Raw genomic sequence first — 23,439 nt, forward strand, 5'->3', positions numbered from 1 at the left:
CTAGTGCATAGCAGGAACTCAGCAGGCCTTTAGGCATAGCATTGTTGTCAGACGATTTGTTGTTTCTCTAGTATCTGCTGTTTCAGAGGCAACACTGTCCAGCTGAAAGAACGTGGCACTCAGAGTTGGGAAGCTTGACCTCTATTCTTGTCTCCGGGTGAGTTGCTTTAAGTTTTCCTAAACCTCAAACCCCTTAGTTCAAGATAGAAAAGTACTTTCCAGTTATTTTACCCTGTCCAGTTATGCTATGACGAAAAAGAAAGAAGAGGTGTAAAAGGACTTTCGGGATTTAAAGTTTGAGTGTAGGGAACAAGGGCCAAGTTCCATGTCTGGTTCATTTTGTGTCCCCCATAGAGTTCAGTCAGTTAATGATGTGCATTGAGTGCCCATGTGTGCCTTTATGTTAAATACTGAAAGGGCAAAAAGTAGCCCTGCTCTCAGGGAGCTCGCATCTGAGCTCAGAAGTCAGCCCTACTGGAAGCAGATTATAATGTCATGCTCCATGAGACTGGAACAGCGAGCTATGGGTCCATAGAGGAGAGCACACCTATCATTCTAAGAGGCATGTTATTCCAGATGTTAAAGGGCCCAGATTTGGGATATATTGTACAGTTGATGTATGCCCTTAGTGTGGTGTTTATTATTGTTAAAAAGATGGTATGCCCTAAAACCCATAGTCTAGCTCAGCATTAGTGACACCTTACAATTCAGCAATTGCAGTGGGTTCATTTGCCAGACCCTGGAAAGGCTTTGCCAGGGAGATACATCTGAATGGGGCATTCCAGGCAATGGGAATGACTAGAAGAAAACCAGAGAGACATGAGACAGCGTGGTAGGCTCCAGGGGCTGTAACGGCAAGTTTAGGTATTTATTACATTGACAGTGAGAGGTCATAAAAGCTTTAAAGTCAGGCAGCAATATGATCAGTTCTATATTTTAGAAGGAGGTGGAAAGAAATTGGAGGCACCAAATCCATTTAGGAAGCAATTGCAGGTTGCACAGGTGAAAGATGATGGCTGCTTGAAAGTGGCAGAATGTAGGTTATCTATAGATGTTTATTGTGGAATGACTGTGTGTGAGAATATATCTATATACAGGTACATGTGATGCATGGCTCTAGAATGGGGCGGTTCAAATGGCATCTATTCATTTCTTCTTCACCCACACTTTCTGAACTCCTTTCTCACCTCCACCAGCACCCCAGCAATTCCTACCTTCTCAGTACTCTTCTTGCTAGTATTCTCCCAGTTTTCTGTACAAAATGAAACCTATTTTGCATTCTAGGTCATTCCCTCTCAACAAAGAATTCTGTGGGTCTGGCAGTAATTAACTCACAGTTTCTCAAGTCTTCCCTTAGATGCTGACATCAGCCAGGCCCCTCTGGCTAACTTCAGCATTAGTCATACAATGTCAATGTCAACCACGCTTCCTGCTCACCTGCTGTCGTGCATCTGTGCACCCACGTTTAAGCACACATTTCAATCCATGCAGACTCCTTGGAGAGATCTCTCTATAAAATGTACCTGCACATGTATTCATAAAAATACGGGCTACTTCCCCTTCCACCCATTCCATTGGGCCTCCAGGGCCAAAGTCTCGGGTTGCCTAGGCATTTCTTCCTTGCTCTGAAAGGACTTCCATGGTTCCCGGGGAAGAAGTTTGACACTGGCCCCCTGCAGACTAACTTCCAAGACCTGCTAGCTGTCCCACACCTGCAGTGTCTGAGCCACAATGCATGTTTGCTTCAATATAATTGGATCTCTGTTTGGGGATGGTCTGACTTTGACAGGTCACTGGTTTCCTTCCAGAAGTCACTCTGCAATGATCCCTTCTCTCCAGATACTGGTACTTTTTATGATAAGAGATGAAGAGGTATATAAGTAGATCCTGAAAGAAAAAGACTAGGGAAACAGTCCACCAGAAGACAGAAAACACCTACAGCCTAGAGAAGAAATGAGCGACTGAAAACAACACTATATAGTTATCAAACAACTTGCAAAACTTCAACATTTATTGTCTAATTTGAGTCTCCGAACAATACTCTGAGATACTAAAAGAGATGTTACCCCTCCCAATTCATAGAGAAAGAAAGCTAAGGCTCAGAGAGATGAGGTGACATGTCTAAACTGATGTCCCTAATAAAGAGGCAGAGAAGGGGCCTGGACCCTGGTCCCCGACTCCCATTGCATAGGCCACCATGAAAGGTTAACCAAGGACAGTGGTCCCCAGGCCAGAGGCACCAGCATCACCTAAGATCTTGTTAGAATTGCAAATTCTTGGGCCCCATCCCAGACCTACTGCATCAGAAATGCCCAGGTCGGTACCCAGCATTCTGCATTTTAACGAGCCCTCCAGGTGATTCTGATGTGCGCTCAAGGTTGAGAACACTGATCTGGGATGTAGAGATGGATAATCAGATAAAACTACTTTAATTCCACAAAGGCCACTATTGACAGGGCGTGCCTGGGAGCAGGTGGTGGCTGCTTACTTCAACCGGACACAGTGTGTGTGAGCCATGCTCTCTCACTGAGGTCATCTTTGGTTACCCACTACAACCTCCAGTGTATACCTGATGTGCGTGGTTTTTCAGGTTGTGCACTGCACAATTTGGAGGAAACAGTGCCCCTGGTGATATGCGGCACGGCCATATGTAGCGGCTAGGTTGAAGGTCTCAGATGGTGGCCACAATGGACAAAACTGAGATTGACCAGAATTAGGATGAGGAGGTGGGATCCATCATCATCACAAACCTACAGCCGTTTAGTTCTACCACTAGAGTCCCTGGGCTCCTCACCACAGACCCAGTGCCAGCCCTTCTGAGATGGCACATCTCGGTCTCCACACTGATCTGCTGGTTCGGAGGGCTGGGTCTACAACCACCATCTTTAGAGTTGAGAGTCTGGATGAGTCCAGAAGAAGAACCAGTGGGTAGAGATTCCTAAAAGAGATATTTTTATCCAACAGAGCCAGGCAAAGAGAGAATAGCTGCCACAGGTGGGAGGGGCTCCCTGGTCATGGGGAAGAGTCAGGCAGAGGCTGGACAATTTTCCACAGCAGGGGAGGAGTCAGGCTCATTATATATATTATTATTCTATCCAGTCAGGGAAATGGCTCTGTGCAATGGGCACTACTAACCCCATTTACTAATGAGGAGACTAAAAGAGCTTACAGAACTTGCAGTCAGTAAATACCAAAGCCGGAATTTGAACCTGGGCTTATCAGACCTGAGTTCATGCTCTCTCCCCAGTATAATTCTACATCTAACACAAGGTTGACCAGTTATCCCAGTTTGCCCAGGACTTGGGTGAGAGAGATTCCTGGAATACAGGACTTTCAGTATTAAAACCAGGAAAGTCATGGGCAAGCTGGGATGACTTGGTGACTCTAGAGATCTCTCAGTCTAAGTGTCTTTCCTTTTAGGGCTGGCAGGACTCTGTTTCCAGTCCCTCCCTGTTCTCCAATCCTAGCCCCAGTTGATTCTCAAAGCCCCTGGCAAGCTTCCCCCACCCCAGGTAACCTTGGAAATGCCCACTCCTGACACCTGCTCCCTGACCATGCTGCCATATCTTCCCTTGATTCCAGCAACTTAACAGATTAAAAAGGTACAAGCCTGGTCTTGGCAAGCAGCAAGCCCTCACCAGGCCCCCATGTCCTGAGACTCCTTTACTCCAAGGTTTACATATTTATTATTCAAGAAATGAGGGCTGCCAATAATTATGGCCATGGTCTTACTGTGAGCACATTGACATCTCCTGGAGAGTGTGCTAATGAAGAGCCACAGCTGGGCTCAGCCAGGAGGAACTGCCCAGCTGGGTTTGGCTAAGCCAGACTAGGCTAAGCTTGCAGATTGGAGCTGCACCTGCAAGATGAGCATGTAAAACAGCCGAATCTCAGCCAGCCAGGATCTTAGATCCAACTGGAAATGTTAATCAAGCTGGAAGGGAGGGTTTCCTTGTTTGAGAAGACAAGGGGTGGTGGTGGTGGTGGACATTAACCCAGCTCCTACTACATGCCAGGTGCCTTTTCCAGATTTTCTTATTCATAAACATTCACTATGATCTGGAGGAAGGTGCCTTTGGCAGAGGTGGCCAGCTGTCCATGGAGAGATTTGTGCCTGCCCTTCCAGGGTATAGAGTTGTTGCTGGGAAGCAGGTGGCCAGACAGGGGTTCTGTTTTCCTAGACTTCCTTACCTCTCTGTGGGGCCAGGTGACTGAGTTTGGGCCAGTGAAATGTGGGTGGAACTGATGAATGCCATGTCTGGTCTGGCCTACAGAAACCTCCCATTTCATTCTCCATGTTCTCTCTCTTCCACCATCTACCTCTAGATGTTGAAACCCAGTGCAATCTTGAAAGCCAAAACTTAAGATAGTGGATCCTCTATCTGGATTCCTGGATGACTATGGAGAGCAGACCTGTGTCCCATCTTCACTGGCAGTTGAAATCCACGTGGTCAAGAAACAAACTCGTAGTAAGCCATCAAGAGTTCAGGTTCTTCTATCATAATAGCTTGTGTCATCTTAACCAAACAGTGTTATTCTTGTGGACCCATTGTTAGACTATGGCAAACCATCTCATACTGGTCTCCTAGAAGCTTTAGATCTAGGAAAGTCTCAGGGATGCCTGGATGAGGAATTGTAAAACCAGAAACTTGAAGACACTAACACCCAGCCCCTCATTTCACAGATTGCGAAACTGAGGAGGCCCAGAGGACTGAATGACTTACCCCACAGTTATACATTACATTAGAAGGAGAATCTAGATTCAAACCCAGAACTCCTGACTCCAACTTAGTGATTTTTCATTAGCTCATGCAGATGATGGGACAAACATGAGGGCAGGTTCATAACAGAGCTAATGCGCCCACTCTGAGAAAGCAGCCCACTGGGGCTCTCCTGGGGCCCCAGCTCAAGCCTGATGTGGGAAACTCCTGTTCACTAGCACAGGAATCTCAACCACTCTGAAAAATGAAATGACCAAATCCATCTGGTGACAGAAGTGGAGGTGGCTGGATGGTAAAGAGGGTGTCTGGGCCAGAGACAAAGTAGGGCAGCATCAGGCAGGGGTCAGAGTAGCCTTTACTGGGGTAGGTGAGGACTTAGGAGCCAAGTCAACCTCCAGGCTCCTTGTCCTGCATGCACACTAAGTTCCCAATTAATCCATTTACCAACAGATCCAGTTCTGTCTGCAGAGAGTCAACATATTTGGATCAGAGAAAAACATATGGAGGAGAAGGCCACTGAGGGGGAAGGGTCTTGTCTTTGAGAACTGGCCATCTAGAAGGAGGCTGAACCAACTGGGATGTTCCTGGCAATAAATAACTGAAAATCAGACTAAAAGAGGCTTAAATCATCAGGACATTTATTGTTTACTCAACAGAGGGAACATTCTTAGACTGGTGCAACAGCTTAACAATGTTATCAGTCCATACTCCTTTGGACATTTTATATACACTTTCCAGCTGTGTGACATTGGGCAAGTTACCAAAACTCTCTGGGTCTTGGTTTCCTCATTTGTAAATTGGGTATAATAATAATACCAATCTTTTGAAGGTCTTGTCAGGACTAAATGAGTCAATATATGAAAAATATTTGCAACAATAGCTGGCACATAGAATGCACTATTTAAATGTTAGTTGTTGTCACTGCTGGTGGTGGTGGTGGTGGTATTATATTTGACAGCTTCTATCAACAATACCTCCCATCACAAGATGGCTGCTGCTGTCCCAAACATCACATCCTCACATTATGGCATATAAAGCAGGAAGCAAGGGGACTGGAAGCCAAAAGGACTTTCAGCTCTGTGTCTGTCCTTTCTCAGGGACTAACATCTTTCTCAAAAGCCCTCAGCATATTTCTGCTTGGCCCAGAGTCATACATCCACCCCTGGACCAGTCACGGACAAAGGGGAATGGAACTGCTTAGACTAGCTATGATTCATCCCCTGACATTGGGAATGTTACTGCCTGAACAAAATTATTGGTTTGTTGGAAAGGGAGGAGGGGAAATTGCTGCTGGGTGGAACCCTCACAACCATACTTCTGCTGTCCGTCCCACTCTCACCTGATGGTTAGGTTGTTAATCCTCACCCTGCACCCCAAGGCTCACTTCCCAGACTGAGCGGGAGGCCGGTGGGGAGAAGCACAAACTAGGCCCCCACCTCCCAGCCCTGCACTGCCCCACACCCCCAACATTTCAACCCTGGGCCTGGGGTTTGTGAACTCGGAGGGCCTTTGAGATAGGAGACTAGAGAGAGAGGTGAAACTAAAGCACTCAGGCCGCTGTCGGTGTGACCAGGGGCAGGGCTGCAGAGAGCCCAGGAGAAGGCAGAGGGGTTCTCTGCATGAGGGGGGACGGCTCTGGATCTAGAGCATGAGGAGGAACCTCAGCCAGTACCTGGCTGAGACTCCAGGGGATGCTTGTCTCTGGGCTGTGATGAGGCACCGAAGGGGCCACTGTGAGAACAGGATTCACTTTTCCCCACTGGAGCCTCTGCTGCTCTGAAGGCTTGCCCCTGGGTCACACCATGCTCCCCAGCTCTGTGTGTGGCTAGCTCTGCTTGCAGACTCCTTACGGCCCTGCCCCGGAATGCTGAGAGCTACTGGAAGGCAGGCATCACACCCTGTGGTCCTTATCCAGCCTTGGACACCAAGGGACCAATGTCAGGCTATGGTGATGGTCCCTGGGGGAGATGGTCTCGTGTGAGGCGGTGGCCTGCCCTTGTCTCCTGTGTCCCTTCTGAGGATGCATTTATGGAAGTGACCACTTCACCCTTCCTTCCTTCCTTCCTTCTGTCCATCTAGCATATACAGAGAATCTTCTTTGTGCCAAGCCCTGTCTTAGATTGAGGGAATTCAGAGAAAAATAAGACCTGTTTCTTGTCCCTAAGAAGCTCACAGCCCAGTAGGGGAGAAAGACAAATAAGTGGGCGATTGCAACATGGCCTTATTTACGTAGCACAGATGAGGAGCTCAGACCAGGGAGGTGGTGAACCAGGGCAGGAGGCAGGCAGAGGTTGCAAAGGACCAGCAGGTGACAACCAGGCACAGAAGCAGGGTCTGGGGGCAGGAGACAAGGGCGCAGGGTGCCCCAGCCCAGAGAGCAGGCTCCTGGACCACAGAAACAACTTGGCTGCACACACACATGAGGGTCCAGACTCCCCAGTGCGAGCGCAGACACAGCCCAGTTGAAGCAACTTAAGCTACAGGTCTCACCGACGCCTCCGTCCACACCTGTGCATGGCCCGGGCTGGCCTCCCAACCTCCCCAGAGAGCCGGCTGCTCACCCTCCCATCTGCCCACCCATTCCCTGAGATGCAGGAAGCTGAGTGGAGTCAGACACCTCTGGGACACCTCTGGTCCGCCTCAGATCAGCCTTAACCGCCCCCAGCCCTGGGCACCATGTCTCTCCTGATGCCCTATGAGTCTCACACTCTCACTCACTGCCTGGCTCTGGGGAGGCCTCTGCCTTCCTGCTTGAAATGCCCTTTCTCATTTAATTTAGAGCTTGCTGGGAGCCAGAGAAACACCTTGTGTTTATCCTTAACAATTAATCCTTAGCAATTAGCGGCAGAATTTAATATCCATAAACACACCAACCGCCTGCTTCTGGCCTGCAGATACCATGTCCCCAGACCTATGCGGGGATAAAAGGGCTACTGGTCACCCCCTCCTACTGTCGACTCCATACCAAGAGAGAACTCTTCCTTCAAACTCTGGTTCCTTCTGTTTCCTGGGGCAAGTTAGCTCATCAGCTCCGGTGTCTTCATCTGAAAAATGTGTGTTTGGGCACCCTGCACCTGAATTCTCCCATCTGGCAAATGGGCATAACACTACAACTTACCCTCCAGGTTGGGAGAGAATGAGATGAGATGATGTGTGAATGGCACTTTACCCAACAGCCGGCGTCCAGGAGTAGATAACATTTACTGAGCGTTCACCATGTGCTGGGTGCTGCTCAAAGGATTTCATATCGATTATCTCATTTAAATCTCACAACCATCCTATGAGATAAGTATTATTTTCATCCTCATTTGATAGATGAGGAAACTGAAGCTCAGAGAGGTTCAGTAACCTGTCTAAGGTCACACAGTAAGTGTCTGAGCCAGGATCCAAACCCAGGCAGTCTGGCCCCAGAGTCCCAGCTCTTCAGTATACTGCCTAAAGCAGGGCTTCTCAAACCCTAAGGTCTGCCTAAGCAGACCTGGGGGATCCTGCTGTCTTGGAGGTGTGTCAGGGTGGGACCTGAGATTCTACATTTCTAACAAGCCCCCAGGTGATACAAGGTAAGGCCTCCAGGATGCTCAGAGCCATAGTATCCTTCCGTTATATTTCTTGCAGCTAGTCCTTTACAAGAAACTCAGACTTCTAGAATTTTAGAATTGGAAGGAAACTTAGCAATCCCCTGGTTTCCTCCTGGGGACTCTCCCTGGGCCTGGGGTGGCAGGTGGTTCTGCCACTGTCCATTTGGCCCAAGCCACCAGTTACCCCAGTACCCGGGGCCCACTGGGGGCAAAGTCCACCCTAACCACATCCTCCACCTCTCTCTACACGTCCTGTTCAAGCCCGAGCCAGAGGACGGGAGAGGGAGACTCCACCCAGCAAGGCCTGGCTTTGCCTCTACACAGGGAGACAGATAGGAAACCACTGGGGAGTAGAGAACGCTCTTAAAACCACAGGTAAAGGGTTAGGAAGCCACAGAAACGAGGCAGGCCGGCTCTGAGATACACAGATCCAGGGCCCGGCCTTCCCGCCCCATTCCGCGACCCACCTGTCCCATGCGGAGGGCCGGCGTAACCAGAGCCAGAGCGGGCCGGGCGAGGGCCACCTCACGGAGGACGCACAGACAGAAGCCAGAAGAGAGAGCATGCTGCCCACTTCCGTTCACCTGAAGTTCAAAACCAGGCAACGCTGATCTGCGGTGACAGCTGTCGGGAGTGGGTTTTTTGGGGGAGAGGGGAGAAAACTGCAAGGGGGCACAAGGGAGGATTCTGGGGTGCTGGTGGTGTTGCTGGGTGATGGTTACAGTGTTGTGTTCACTGCAAAAATTCGGTAAACCACACAGGTAAGGTCTGTGTACTTTTCTGTATGCGTGTTTAAAAAAGAATGTTCATTAAAAAGTCAGTTAAAAAAAACAAACCAATAACTAAACACCACCTGGCTGCAAAACAAAAGCAAACAAAGCCAAGGCCAGCTACCAAGGGAGTTGAGGCTGCTCCACCCCCAAGGGAGCTTTCCTCCTCCTAAGGGCCGTCCTTAAGCAATCCTAAACAAGTGGGCCAAAGTCTCCGTAACAAGTAAGGACTCTCTGCCTGAAGGTGGGCAGCACTGACCTGAGGGGCCTTCCCCAGCTCTCCTGCTGCTGTGTCCCTTTCAGTCCCGGCTGGGCCAGAGCAGGCCCTGCTCCCCAGGGCCTCCCTTCCCTGCAGACAGGCTGGCTCTGAAATGGCTTGTCCATCTGCTTCAGGATGCTCTAGGGCTAAACATGATGATTCAGAGCAACACACAGCACATGTTCAAATCCCAGCTGCATTACTAACTAGCTGTGTGACTTTGGGCAAGCCCCTTAACCTCTCTGTGCCTTGGGTCTTCATCTGCTAAATGGGGATAATAATAATACCTACCTCACAGGTTATTCAGAGAATTAACTAACATACGGAAGGTGCTTAGAACAGTGTCTGGCATATTGCAAACACTATATAAATGAATTATTATTATCATCCAAATGCTTCCTAGAGGTGTGCAGCAGCCATGAAAGGCACCTTGGTTATGGGTGTTTGGGAGCAGGCCAGAGGGCAGATGGGCCTTGTGCCCAGCAGTCCCCAGCTGGCCGTGTGGCTGAGGGGAAGTGCCTCCAGAGTGCTTTGTGGCTCCCTCTCTGTGAGGCCTCTCACCCCCTTCCAGGGACCCGGGAGGCCAAGGACAGTTCCGTGTACCTAGGGAAGTCCTCGCAGCCCTGCAGGACAAGGGCTCATCTCTTAGATTCAATCCACCACCACCCCACCACCACCACCACTGCCCTCAGAGGCTTCTGTTTGAAATTCACACCTTACCACGTCACTCCCTCCTCCAAACCCCCAGCAACCCCCAACACTATCAGCAACCTGGAGCCATCCATCCGGACACTCCCTACTCTTGGACCACAGGCTGCTCCCGAACACCCTGTCCAAACATCTCATAGTCCTCCAGGCCTTGCAAAGTGCTGTTCCCACTGCCTAGAGCCACTCTCACATCTTACTCCTCACCTGACAGACTCCTGCTCAGGCCTCAGGACTCAGCTGACATCTCACACCTCCTGCGATCCTCCCCAGGCAGGCCCAGCCCCCCAGTGACCAGGGCTCCCTTGGAGCTTAGTACACACCTCGAGTACAGCACAGAAGAGCACTGATTAGAAACTGAGGCTCTGCAAGGCCTGTCCCACCTCCAGATGGTGACCCCAAGAGCACTCAATGAATAATACCTGCATGAATGAATGAATGGGCACCCTCGCTTTCACTGCCCCACCTCACTCCTTCACTCCTCCCTGAGTCTGCACTGGCAGTTGCTCTACCAATGCTCCCTTCTGGTGGCCTTCCTTCCAACTCTGCCTCTCTTCCTAGCCAGAGTCCTTCCCTCCATGAGAAATCAGGAACGACAGATTTTTCTTTCCTTTTAGCAACCTCAAACCCTAGGCCCTGGGAGTGGGTTCTTCAAATTCCAGGTACCACCTTGAAGTACTCCTGGCCTGTGGCCACCTCAGGACCCCACGCCACAGCCAGGTGAGTTCCTGACCCAGGTGACCAGCGGCCAATCAGCCCATCCGTGCCCATCGCTGTCTGCCCTCCCCTCCTCACACCAGGAGCTCCAGCATAATGCTAAGGGCAGGGCTGGGAGGTACGGACTTATTCCTTGAAAACCCATCCCAATTTAGACATACACATATGAGTGAATAAAAACAGCATGCCCTGCTGAGCTGCACAAAGGAGGAAGGGTCTAGGCCACCAGAAAAGAGAGCTGACCTTGGGGATTCGGCTCTACCTGAGCCATGGTACTGGCAGCTTCTCGCTACGTGACCTTGGATGGACCACCTAACTCCACTGCCCCTCAGCTCCCTCATCTGTGACAGAGGAGGTAGGGCAATGTCCAACTCATACAGTTCTGAGCCTTGTCCTCACTGAACAGGTGAGCTTGAGTGTTGAGGTCAGGCTGAAGTGCAAAGTGATCTGACATGGGGTGGGGGTGGGGGGTTGATGCAAGGATGACCCCATGGGGAGTGAGTCAGAGGGTCTGCAGGAAGGAGAGGGGGGTCTTGGAGACCACCTGGGAAGAACTCCCTACCCCCTGAATAGGTGTTCTTTCCACAAGCCCCCCATAGTGCTAGGAAGAGCACAGGCTTCAGGAGTGGGGTTGGGGGTACACAGATCTGCTCTACTATTTCCAAGCTGTGTGACCTTAGACAAATTACTTAACCTCTCTTAGCTTATTGCCTCCTTCATAACATAGGAACAGTAATGCCCAAATTATAGGATGCTATGAGAAAATGAACACAGAGCAAGAGCCCCTGGCTCGTAGTATACATTCAAAAAGTGGAAACTAATATTATCATCTAGCCCTTCCTTAGACACAGTAGTGGTGAGCTTACTACTGCATGAGGCAATCCAAGCCACCGCTTGACCACTTTTATTATTAGAAAGCTCACATTGACACTGAGCCACCTCTGAACTCCCCATAATTTCCAACCACTGGTCCTCATAGTCTTGAAGCATAAGCTCAAGCATAAGCTCCCTCTTCCTACTGGCAGCCCTTCAGACACTGAAAGGTGGGAATTCCCCCAAGTCTTGCAGCCACACAGCCCAATGCCATCAGCCCTTTTCAACAAGACCTTAATCCTCCCTGGTCACCGACCTTTGACACACTCCAGCATGTGGCACAGAACAGAGCAAACATTGATTCCAGTAAGTGCAGAACCCAGCGTCCCTCCCTTGCCTGGGATCCATTTGGACATGTGGAGTGGGGAGGAAAAGAGCTGGGGCGCCAGCCTGGTAGCGTGACTGGTGATGTTGTACATGAGCCCAGCTAATATATGCAGAAACCTGGGCCACGGACACCCTCTGAGTTCAGCTCAGGGAGACCCAACCACCGAGGGAGGCAGAGAAGGCTCTGTAATAGCTACCCCTTCTCTGTCCACCTCAATCAAGACAGGCTGGCTGAAAGGGGAGGGTGCAGGGAAAGTTGGGGTGCTACAGGCAGCAAGTACTTGGAGCCCCACTGCCCAGGCCCAGCCACCCAGTTCGGAGCACCTGCACAGGAGCTTGCTGGGTCGTAGCCCTGGTCAGCTCTGTAGTCCCGTGGCCCAGGACCCACCCTTTACACATGCCCCGTGGGGCCTTGCAGGGCTCAGAGGGAAGGGTCCCGAAGCCTTCCAAGGCCTTGTCCTACTCAGGCAAAACATCCGCATTCCCAGAGAGGAGCTGCAGCACAGAGAGGCAGAAGAGGGGAGGCTCAGGCCCAGAAGGACCCACTCCTCCTCCAACCTCACCTCCTGGCTCCTCACCTCCTGGGCCAGATGGGGCATGAGCCAGGGAGAGGGCCTGGGAACACGCTGGAAACCAGATGCTGTGTGGAGCTGTGCCTTCCCAGGTAAATAAATTACCCACCAAACACAAACAATCTGCTGCCTGCCTCTCCCCATTCAGAGGGCAACGGGTATCCGGGGAATGAGCCGCCCTCCCAGAAGCAGCTCCATTTCCTTGTGGGAGCGGGTGCCTTATGTTATTGACACTGAAGGCGGGGCCGGGGTAGAGTGGGGGGCCGGAAGTTGCCCCACCCCCAACCCCTGTCTCTAACACTCCATTATCTTTTGGCTGGAGATCTTAGGTGAATCTTTGGAAAAAGAAATTTATCAGCACTGCAGAGAGGGCAGCGGAGAACAGGCACTGGTGACCAGCAGAGCTTAGCGTTCGGTTTGCTGGGGAGGAGGCAGGCAGGTGACCTGGAAAGCCGGGAAGATGCTGAGGCACGCAGCCCGGGGAGAGCCCAGCCTGCTGACGGGGGTCCCTAATGGACCAGAACTAGGCACAGCCAGGCTAAACTGGAAGCTGGGAAACGCACATCTGCTGGGAGCCCCTCCCAGGGACCAAGCACCTGCCACAGAAAGCAGAGGATGGAAGGAGCTCTCCTTTAGGCTGGGGTTGTTGACGCTAAATCCCAGGAAGGATTCTTGGATGAATGGGAAGGGTTGAAACAGGCAGCCTCGGGGTTCTGGAGGTCCTTGATAATCAAGCAGTGGGGTCCCTGAGTGGGAAACGGTGAAACCTATGGGTGCCAAACCTGGGGCTGGGCACTGTTTGGCATGTTGGGATTAGATCTGGTGGACAAGAGGCACTGGAGAGTTTAAAGCCTAGAGGTTTGTGGTCCTGGGTTCTTGTTCTTGCTTTGCCCCTAATAAGCCATGTGACCTTTCTGGGTCTCGGTTTCTCATTCAGGGAATGTTGTCTCAGATGGCATCTTGGTGGAGGGGAGAGGAATAATGGAGGATTCATCCTCCAGCAAGGGGGCAGGGCACCAAGAGATCCCATGCTCAGAGACCTCCCCCAGAGCCCTCAGGGGTATTGTCTCCCCTGTTCATGCCAGCACACCCCAGCATTGCTCTTAGTCATTACTGGGAAGGGCCAGGTCTGGGCAGGTAAAGACACCTGTGTCTTCATTGGACCCTGGGTAGGGGTAGGTTAAGGGGACTGTCTCCCCTTTAGTAGAATGGGAAGGATGCTCTCCAGTTTCCACTGGGGACAGTCAATTGAGATGATCCCACTGGCAGAACTTCCAGTGACTTGGGACCAATGGAGCCAGAGAAACTGTCAGCTCCTGAAGGTGGTACCTGCAGGCACATGTGTTGGACAGAAAAGGGGTAGATAAGTGCCCAGTAAACACTAATAGGGTGTCTGCTGGGAGTGTCTGCTACTTGCCAAGCACCCTGGCTGGCTGTTGCATGCGTGCCCGTCTGCCCTGAGTGAGCAAGCCAGGAATACAAGAAAAGAGTATAGCCCACTGCTGTGCTTATTCTAATCAAAAAGTAAAGCCTCCAATGGAAAAAAGCCTGGGCCTGGGAGTCATAAGACTGTACCACTGATGGCTACGTGACCTTGAGCAAATGAGCGGAATCACGTTGCTTACAAAAACGTCTACATTCATCACCCAAGTTGCACAGAGACTGTACAACAGAACCACCCAGCTCCAGCCCCGGCCCTCCAAGGCTGACACTCTACTATGTCTCCAAAATGCTGTTGGCTCACACGTGCAGGATGGCACAGAGGGGATGGGCACGCCATCCTGCAGCAGGTGTGACTACGTTCCCTTCCGGGGTGGAGCTCGAGCTATCCCCTCCTTGCCCTTCAGCCAGAGCCTCCTCAGGCCCCTCAACCCGGCCTCAGGCTTATTTCGAGAATTTCTGAGGTTTCCCTTCAGGGGAGCCAGAGGCAGAGGGCAAGGGCCGGGGGCTGCCTCTGCACGCGTGTTTGTGTGTTTTTGTGTATGCGCAGGCGTGTTGTTGGCACGGACGTGACTCTGCATTATCCAGGCCCGTAATGAGTCCTCATTGCAATGGGTTTGATGGAATAATTATATTCTGGAAAAACTGCAGGAAACTGCGTTCCACTTCTTAAAGGGCAGGATCATCAAACATTTGTGCTACATTATTTGCAGTCACACCTTCTGCTGCATCTGCTCCCTTAAAAAAAAAAATCTCCAACTCCAATCTGATCTGAATATATAAATCTGAATTATCACAGCAAAGGCGATACGCTCACACCTTTTTTCTTCTTCTTTTTTTTTTTATCTGTTGCCATGGTGATTAGATAAAATTCACGCCAAGTCTCCAGGGAAGGATGGAATTATTTCAGACAGTTTCTCACCCCTCTTAAGCTACTTCTCTCTGTAGCATGCCTGGGCACCAGCTCTGGCCTTGGGCAGGAGGACAGGGAAGAGGAGAAGGCACCAGTTCTTTGGGAAGCCCTGGAAAAGCAGAGGAAAGGGCTGGCCTTACAAAGATGCTTTTGGGGCCAATCTAACAGCCTAAACCACAGAGCCAGCCAGGTCCTCAAACCCACAGCTTCCTCAGTAACCCCTGATGCCACCTGGGAGGAAAACAGAGTCTCAGGGGATGAAAGACAGTGTCCTTGTTCAAGGTCAAGGCAAAAGGAGGTGCAGAAATTGACCTAGGGTCTTAGCTCTGCCCTCTCCCAAGTGGTGCTGAGCAAGGAATGAGGTTTTCCTTGAAAAGCAAGAGACCCAACTCCCAGTCCTGTGTCTGCAGTGGAATTCACTTTCCATCAGGGCTTCCCCAGACTGGGATTCTCCTAGGGGCTAATTATCAATGGATGTGATGTATTGAGAGGTTTTCCTTACAGGGCATTATTGACCTGGTTGTTATTTAATGCCACTAATTCATGGAAACTCTGCTCTGGGTGTATTTGTTTCACTGAAATGATTCAGAGTATATTATAGGAAGCTGTCTCCCTCCCTCACACCAGCTTCCTCATTTCTATCAAAAGTCCCAATTCCAGGGCAGGGAAGAGGGGAGCTCCGACTCTAGGAAGCCCCTTTTACTGAAGCCTGAGAGAACTGAACTCATGCCCATAAAAGCTGAGTGGCTCCTTATTAAAGCCACAGCTGAGCAAGAAGGAGAAAGCTTTGTCAGCCAAAACCTAGAGGGTGGGACATTTACTCTGGTGGCCCATCTTTAGGTGTCATTCATAATTTTACCAATAAAGAGGGAAGGGGAAGGGGAAATATCATTTTAAGTTCATCTCACAGCAGTGTTTCTTCCTGTTGGTGAGTTGAGAGAGAGTACCCTGGAACACAGGAAACGGCACTGAATCTCCTAAGGGGTTTATTACAGAACCCTTCCAGTCCAGGACCAATGGGAAAAAGAGACCATTGGCAGAACACTGAGCTAGAGAAGACTTCTTTGAGGCATTATTAGCCAGAGCCTCTCTTTTGGGCTGCTCTTGGGACCTGGGCATATTCAGTAGAGTGACCTGGGAAAATGACAGTGTCTAGGGACTGGGATGTTGTGATTTGCTAGAGGTACCGTGTGATCGCCCATTCTGAAAAGGAAGGAGAAGAAGCATATTTCATCACTATTAGGAAACATTGCAAATTTTAAGGTCAGGGGTATGGCTCTAGCATGAGGGCTCTGTGGCCAAATAAGGCCACCCAGGAGGAGACCCGAGCAGCTTTCCCGTGGCTCACACTCAGGAAGCCAGCAGGAGTGAATCTCTAGGCCTCACCTGTAATGGGGCCCACAGCTGGGCCCAGTGGAGCTGTGACCCAGGAGAGTGGCAAGAGAACAAAGCAATTAAGTGCTTGGACTTGGGTGTAAGACAGACCCAGCCATGAATCCTGCTTAAGTCACTTATTGGCTCTTCACAACGGGCAACATAAACCCTTCCAGACTCCGTTTCCTCAAAGGTAAAATGGGAATCAGTTTAGAACCATCCTCACAAGATTGGTGTCAGAATTTGATGATGCAAAGTGTATAAATGTACTTGATGTAGTGCTTGGCCCATAGCATAGGCTCTGTAATGACACCAATGGACAATGATGATGACGATAGTGGTGGTGGTGGTGGTGATGATAAAGGAGAAGAATAAAGGCAGCCTCACTTCAGCAAAAGGTGATGCAACACCAGCACTGGCCTCGGAGTGAGAAAACCTGCATTCTAGCCCCCACTTTGCTATTTGCTGTGTTTTGGGGCCTGTCACTTAACCTCAGAGCCTTCTTCTTCATTGATAAAATGGGAGCCTCTGCTGTTGTGAACTTGTGCAATGAGTATTATTCTCGATTTTCAAATGAGTGAAGGAGGCTTTGAGGAGTTAAGCACTGCAAGTTGTGTGAGGCCATGTGTTAGTGGCTGAACTGGACTCAAACCCCAGGTGAGAAGATCTCCTTGGCCTTCAACACTGCACTGCAGGTAAGACACAAAATGATGTGTCTACATTTTTGCTGATTGTCAAACGTGCTATATGTCTTGCCATGATTTAGCTATGGTTGTGAGAATCACCTTGAATTGGCAGTGGAGGCCTGTGACTTTGAGGGGCTTGACCCTGGTACACAAACTGGAGGCCCCTGGAGGCAGCAGTCGCTTACCCCACAGCCTGCCAAAACAGAGGCAGGAGGCCAGAGAAACTGTTCCAGCAACCCCAGTTCTAGTCCCAGCTCAGTCACCAACCATGCGATTCTGGCCTAGATTATCTCTAAGTTCCCCTGAGTTCTAAGCTTCTGTGATCCCAGGATTCAGTCACTGGGGACAAGATGAAATAGGCATTGCTTGCAAAGGAGAGGCTTGGGCCTTACCTAAGGACAACTAAGGAAGATGGTGGCAAATAAGGCCACCCAGGGCATATGCAGGCAGCTAAAACAGATCCTGGGTCCTATTACTTTAAGAGGAGCCAAGATCCCAACATTTGGATTAGGACGATGCAAGCTGGAAATGGGAAGGGGGCAGAGGAGCCCCCAGAGTCTAAAAAGTCAAAGACACCCTGTCCCTGTGAGATACAGAAACTCCTAATTGGAGCCACGCATGCATCCAGCACCGATCACTCTATGATGTGCCTTTCTGAGGCAGCACAGAAGGCAGCCCTTCATTAATTCCGACACCAGGGAATTAATCCAACTCACTGCTGTCACTCTGTCTCCCTCAGCCTCTCCCCTCAGCAGCCGTCACTCCTTGATCTTCCTACACCTTCATGTCGAAAGTTCTCCTTGAGAACTGACTGTCACCTGGAGCTATGACTATATCGTGCGCCAGGACTCAGGGCCCCGATCAGGAGGGTGCAGGAGGGAAGTATGTGGGTGAGTGGGCAGACGGATGGGATGATCCACACACACACACACACACACACACACACACACACACACTTTTCATAGAAAAAAAGGCAAAGGAAGGACCACTGGTTATAAAGGATCCTTCTCTACCGCCAGCAGAAGAAGGTATTTGAAGCTGAAGTTGACAGCTCCCTGCCCGCCCCCCCCATTTTAGCTATTCTGGAAACAGTGACTTTATAATTAAAAAGTCCATTCAGGAAGGAATCCCATAGAGAACAGGAAAGGAGAAAGAGAAGGGGCTGTGGGGAAGCCAGCCAGGCCACTGTACACTGTCATGGCGCCTCCTTGCCCACTGCAAATAAGATTCCAAATGGACCTTTACCCACAGTCCCTGCCTCACTCCACAGATGCACCCAGGTGCTGAGAACCCTCAGCCAGAAATGAGTTACTGTGGGACTTCCAGCAGCCGGACAACCCCACCTGCACCCCCAACACACACACACACACACACACACACACACACACACACACACACACACACACACACAGAGGAGCTGGTCACCCAGCTGCAGGCCACCTCCTGCTTTTGCTCCAGTGTGCAGAACCCAATCGACATTATCTTTGTTCTACACGTGCAGAGAAGTGAAAACAGTTGGGAAGCACTGCTGTAGGGCACCAGACTTTGAGATCTGTCATCTGAGGAGACAATGCTTCAAAAGCCTTCAGTGATTTCTATTGTGAACCCATGGACAGCACTTGGGTTTAATTCCTCTATCTCTATGGAGCCCCCAAAAGATGTGTTCAGGGAGTGTAAGGCAATGCACGACACCCAGAAGATCAGGGAGGGCAAGCATGGATTATGTGACTATCAGTTTTTGGGAGAAGGGAGGGTTCCCTAAAGGAAGGAGACAGCTATCCCAGGGAAATATTAAAAACTGATCTGGATTCCTGGTTGAGTGGAAGGATAGCTAGGGAAATGGCATTACTGTAATAATGACTTCCTAGCAGTAGCCCTGTTTTACAGATGCGGACATTCTGAGTGGTAACTTGTCAAGGGTGAGATTCAGTAGAGACTATTCCCTAGCCTCCGTGTTTCTCAGGCTCCTTTTGGAAGAGTCTTATTTGCTCCGGAATTCCATGAAGATGACACCTCCTCTTGACTATAATCAAATTGCAGAGTCAAGTCAGAGATGCAAAATCAACCATTCAAGGGTCCTTGGTTTAAGTTTTTAACCTTTATCTTAAAAATTCTAACGTTTCTTTTAGTTCAGTCACAAATTCAGATCATAGCTTTTCCCCACCCATGGGGAGCCTCCAAAGTTTGGGGCTGACCTTACAAAACAAGGAAGCACATGGCCACCGAGAGAGGAGGGCTGCCTGACAGCCTGTTTCCCACCCCACCATTCAGAAGGGGACTCTTGCCCCTGCACCCACCCACAGAAACCACAGCCACAGCCACAACAACGTCTGGAGCTCCTGTCACGCCCCCAACTGCCCCGAGGAAAGCCCCTTTGCCCTGTGAGGAGGAAAAACCCAGATCTCTGGTTAAGCCATCTGAGGAGGGGAGAGGGAAGCTTACTCTCATGGATTTTCTTACTATTAAATATATTAACAAATATAACATACTCCCCAGAATTGTGTGAAAAGATCCAAAAGCCCCTCTGAATTCTCCCTGTTAGAAAGGTTAATTTGGGAAGTAGAGAAGAGAAAAGCAGCATGTCTCAGAGATGGGACTCAGATCTGGGGACTGGGGTGGAGGGAAGGCCGCTCCACATGGCAGGCGCCCAGAGGACACACAAGGACTGGGATGTCTTTCTGTGACGCGTGCCACCCAGGCTCCTGGGGGAAGTCTGCAGGATCCAGGAAGGCCTGGGGGAGCATGGGCTTTTTGTAAAAATCAGGAGGGAGGCTGAGCCCACATGTGGGTTAAAGACAAAGAAGTACCCCCAAAACAGAGAGCAAAGAACAAGAATTCGGCAGAGTTGGGAAGCTGGAGCCAGTGACGACTATAAGAATATAAAACTTCCTGGGAATTTGCAGACATCTTGGGAAGGACACGGGGCATTTCCAAGTATGTGAAATGGGGATGAGAGCCAATTTTGTAGCTCTTAATAGGCAAGGCCCCTATTGATATCTGGGTTACGGAAAAATACTATGATTATTGTTTTATAGTTGAGAAAGCTGAGAAATTTAGGTAAAGGGCCCAGAGTTCTGCAGAGCCAACAAACTCAGAAGGAGCCAGCACCATGAGGGGACTTGTGGAAAGCCTGATCCCAGGCTGCACTGACAGAAACAGCCCATCCAGACAGAGGAGGGAGCAAAGGCTCATTGTACCATCAGCTGTCCGGGGGTGGGCACTCCTGCTGGCCCTGGGGTTTGAGAAAAGCATAGGCAAACCGGAGCATGTCCAGAGGTGGTGCCCAGCATGAGATCGGATCAAATCAAGTCATTGAAGGGGGGACTGCTGCCGAAATGGGGGCTGCTTTGGCCAGGAGAATAGGAGAATGGGGTGAGTCTGGAAAGGGCACAGGAAAGGATGAGAGGGGTCTCAAATAACTGCAGGGTACCACAGGGGAAGGAAGTATAATGGGTTGAACAGCGGCCCCAAAAAGATAAGTCCAAGTCTTAACCCCTGGAATCTGCAAGCGTGACCTTATTTAGAAGGGTCTTTGCAGATGGATCTCAAGACGAGGTCATCCTGCATTGTGGTGGGCCCTAAATCCAATGCAGGTATCCTTATAAGAGAAAGGAGAGGGAGATTTGAAACACAGAGAAAGTCACGTGAAAGTGGAGGCCCAGGGAACCAAGGGGATCGGGGAGGCAGGAAGAGGACTTCAGGGTTGAATCTCAAGAAAGAGACTTTTGCCCAGTATAAGAAGGAACTTCATAAAAGAGGAACTCCTAAAAAAGCAGCAGCAGCTATGCACTTAAATGTGGTTTTCCAGTTTTCTAAACCATTTCATATGTAAACTTCTCAACACTTACTCATTGTAAAAGAAAAAAACTCTGCAAAATTTAGAAAGTTATAAAAAGAAAATAGAAATTACTCCTAATCACACTACCCAGAAATAAACATGATAATCACTAATAGCCTTAGGGTATTTTTTTCAAGATGTCCATCTATGATACATATATGTATATATTTTTAACCAACTGGAATCCTATATGTATAGTGCATCACATTGCGTTATGATCTTTACTGAAAATATTTCATTGTATTGTATCATAAATTATTTAATCATTCTCTTCCTTTTGGATATTTAGGAGTTTTGACTTTTCACAGTTGTAAACACCATTGCAGTTGGAAATCTTTATTGCCATCTTTGATTGCTTCTTAAGGATAGAGCCCATTTGTAAGGCTTCAGATGCATATTGCCAAATTGCTGTCCAAAAAGGCTGTACCAGGGAACACTTGCATCAACAGTGTGTGAGTGGATCCAACTATCCACGACCTTGGCCAACATCACCTCGAGGTTTTCCTAAAAAGATTACCCCTCCTCTTAAGCAGAGAGCCAATGCAGACTATTTCAGGAACAGGCCCGTTGCCTGCTTACTTGTGATGAGCAAGGTACACACTCTGCCTTGCACACACATACACGCCCCGACAAGCATGCCAGCTAGTTACGTGTTCTAATCTGACCACACGTCCAAACCTCAGACGATCCTGCCAGGAAGCCACTGTATAAGTGGGAGGCACAGTCTCTTCTGGAGGAGGATGCTTCTCGAGACCTTGGATCCAGGCCCAATCAAGGCTGTGAATTTCATCTATAACACGATTTCCAAGGCCCTTTCCAGCCCTGGCAAACCGATTCTACCTTCTGTGGGGGCCACCTGGGAGCTTGGGTGTGGAAGAGGGTGGGGGTGGCGTGGGGACTCGAGGGAAGAAAGGACAGGGGAAGTCATGGTTTCAGGGTCAACCAGAATACAATCAGGCGTCTCCAAGAGCCACAGTAAGAAGGCAGCAGCTGGTCACCCCTGCCCACCCGCCTCCCCACACACCCTCTGCTCTTCAGGCTCCCAGGCAGGCTCACACCCAGCTGGGCAGGCGGGCCAGGAGATCCCCTTTCCCTCTCAGATTTCCCTGCCTGCCAGGACCTCAGCTCCCAGCTTTCTCTTGTAATTTGAGCTGGAATTGGGAATAGGCCTCTCAATGGGGGTAATTAGCTGGGTCTCTCCCCCACCCCATTTTTCCATACCCGCCACTCTCTGCAGGCTGCTGACCGCCCTTCTGGACAGAGGGACAGAGGCTGCCCGCACGCTCCGCGATTCCCAGCTCTTCCGAGGGTAGCGGACCAAGGAGGCCTCCTAGCCCCATAAATTCTCCCGGTATTCTTAATTTTCAGTGGCCTCACGCTGGGTCTCCAGACTCTCATTAAACCGGGAAACAGATTACAATGGGATCCCAAGGCTGATACATTTCTCCTCCTTTTATATTTACACCATTTTTAATTGTAGTTATTTAACAACTCTTGAGCACCAACTCTGCCCAAGGCGGCCTGGGAAGAGGGGCAGGATGATAGACAGGCCCTGGGCACAGCTGGGATGTGGGTCCATGAGCTCATCCCCGCCCCGGCATCACCATCATCCCCTTCCCAGAATCAGCCCCCAAATCCACCTTGACCAAAAATCTCCTCTTTCTGCACTCCCAGTCCCCCGATTCTAGAATGTCAGAGGGACAGGCCCAAATTCCAACCTCACTCCTCTCCTAGCACTTTGTACATTGTGTTGAAATGCTTTCTTTTCCAATGAAATGCACCAAGACAAAAATAATATAAAAAAATCCATGTTTCTTTTTGCTGTATTTTCTTCAGACCTTTCTTATTTTTTAAGAAATCTTTTTAAAGATCTTTTAAGAAATAAAACATCCTGAAAACAGTTGTATTTCCCTCCATGAGCTCCTTGCCCCCCTCTCCGGGGTAAGCACTATCTAGAATATGGTGTTTATCATTCTCACAAGTTTTTATACTTTCTCTACATATGTATGCGTCCATAAACAATATAGAGGGCTGTTTTGCATGTTTTCAAACTTTATACAAATGGAACCATAATGTATGTATCCTTCTGCAATTTGCTTTTTTCCATTTAACATTTTTTATGATGCAGACACACTGACTTTTTTGTACATACTGATTTATATAGCTCTAGTTCATGTATTTTCCCTGCAGTGTAGTATGTCATTGTAGGAAGAGAACAGATTTAATGTTTCCATATCAGTGTCCAATTTTTTGCTGTCACACACGGCTGCCGTGACTATTCTTGTCCACGTCTCTTTGCCCACGTGCAAGAGTTTCTTTGGGGAATACACATATGGGAGCTGTTTTCCTCTTGCACCTGTCTCCCCTTACAGACTGAAAGCTCCTTCTGGGCACAGACCTGTCACCATGTCCCTGGTGTCCAGCACCATGCTGGGCACGTGGGACACAGTGAAGTTTGTTAAACTGGCCTGAGCTGGAAGGGATCTAAGAGATCGACTGCTCCAGCCCCTCATTTACAGATGAGGGCACTGACATGCAGAGAGAGGTCATAAAGTTATTTAGTGACAGAGTGATAGAACTCAAATACCACTCCCCACTCTTCTAGCCCGGTCTCTACCACCCTCTGGGGAGCTGGTGACTATTTGACAAGTGAAAGGAGAGAGGGA

At 49.7% G+C, this 23,439-nt stretch overlaps 1 protein-coding gene across 1 annotated transcript in view; it reads right to left on the bottom strand.

The window, feature by feature from the left end:
* Nucleotides 1-23,439, bottom strand: part of DSCAML1 (DS cell adhesion molecule like 1) — a 334,021-nt gene that overhangs the window by 275,242 nt on the left and 35,340 nt on the right.

This window comes from Choloepus didactylus, chromosome 6 (genome assembly GCF_015220235.1).
Source record: "Choloepus didactylus isolate mChoDid1 chromosome 6, mChoDid1.pri, whole genome shotgun sequence".
In the NCBI taxonomy this organism is placed as follows: domain Eukaryota; kingdom Metazoa; phylum Chordata; class Mammalia; order Pilosa; family Megalonychidae; genus Choloepus; species Choloepus didactylus.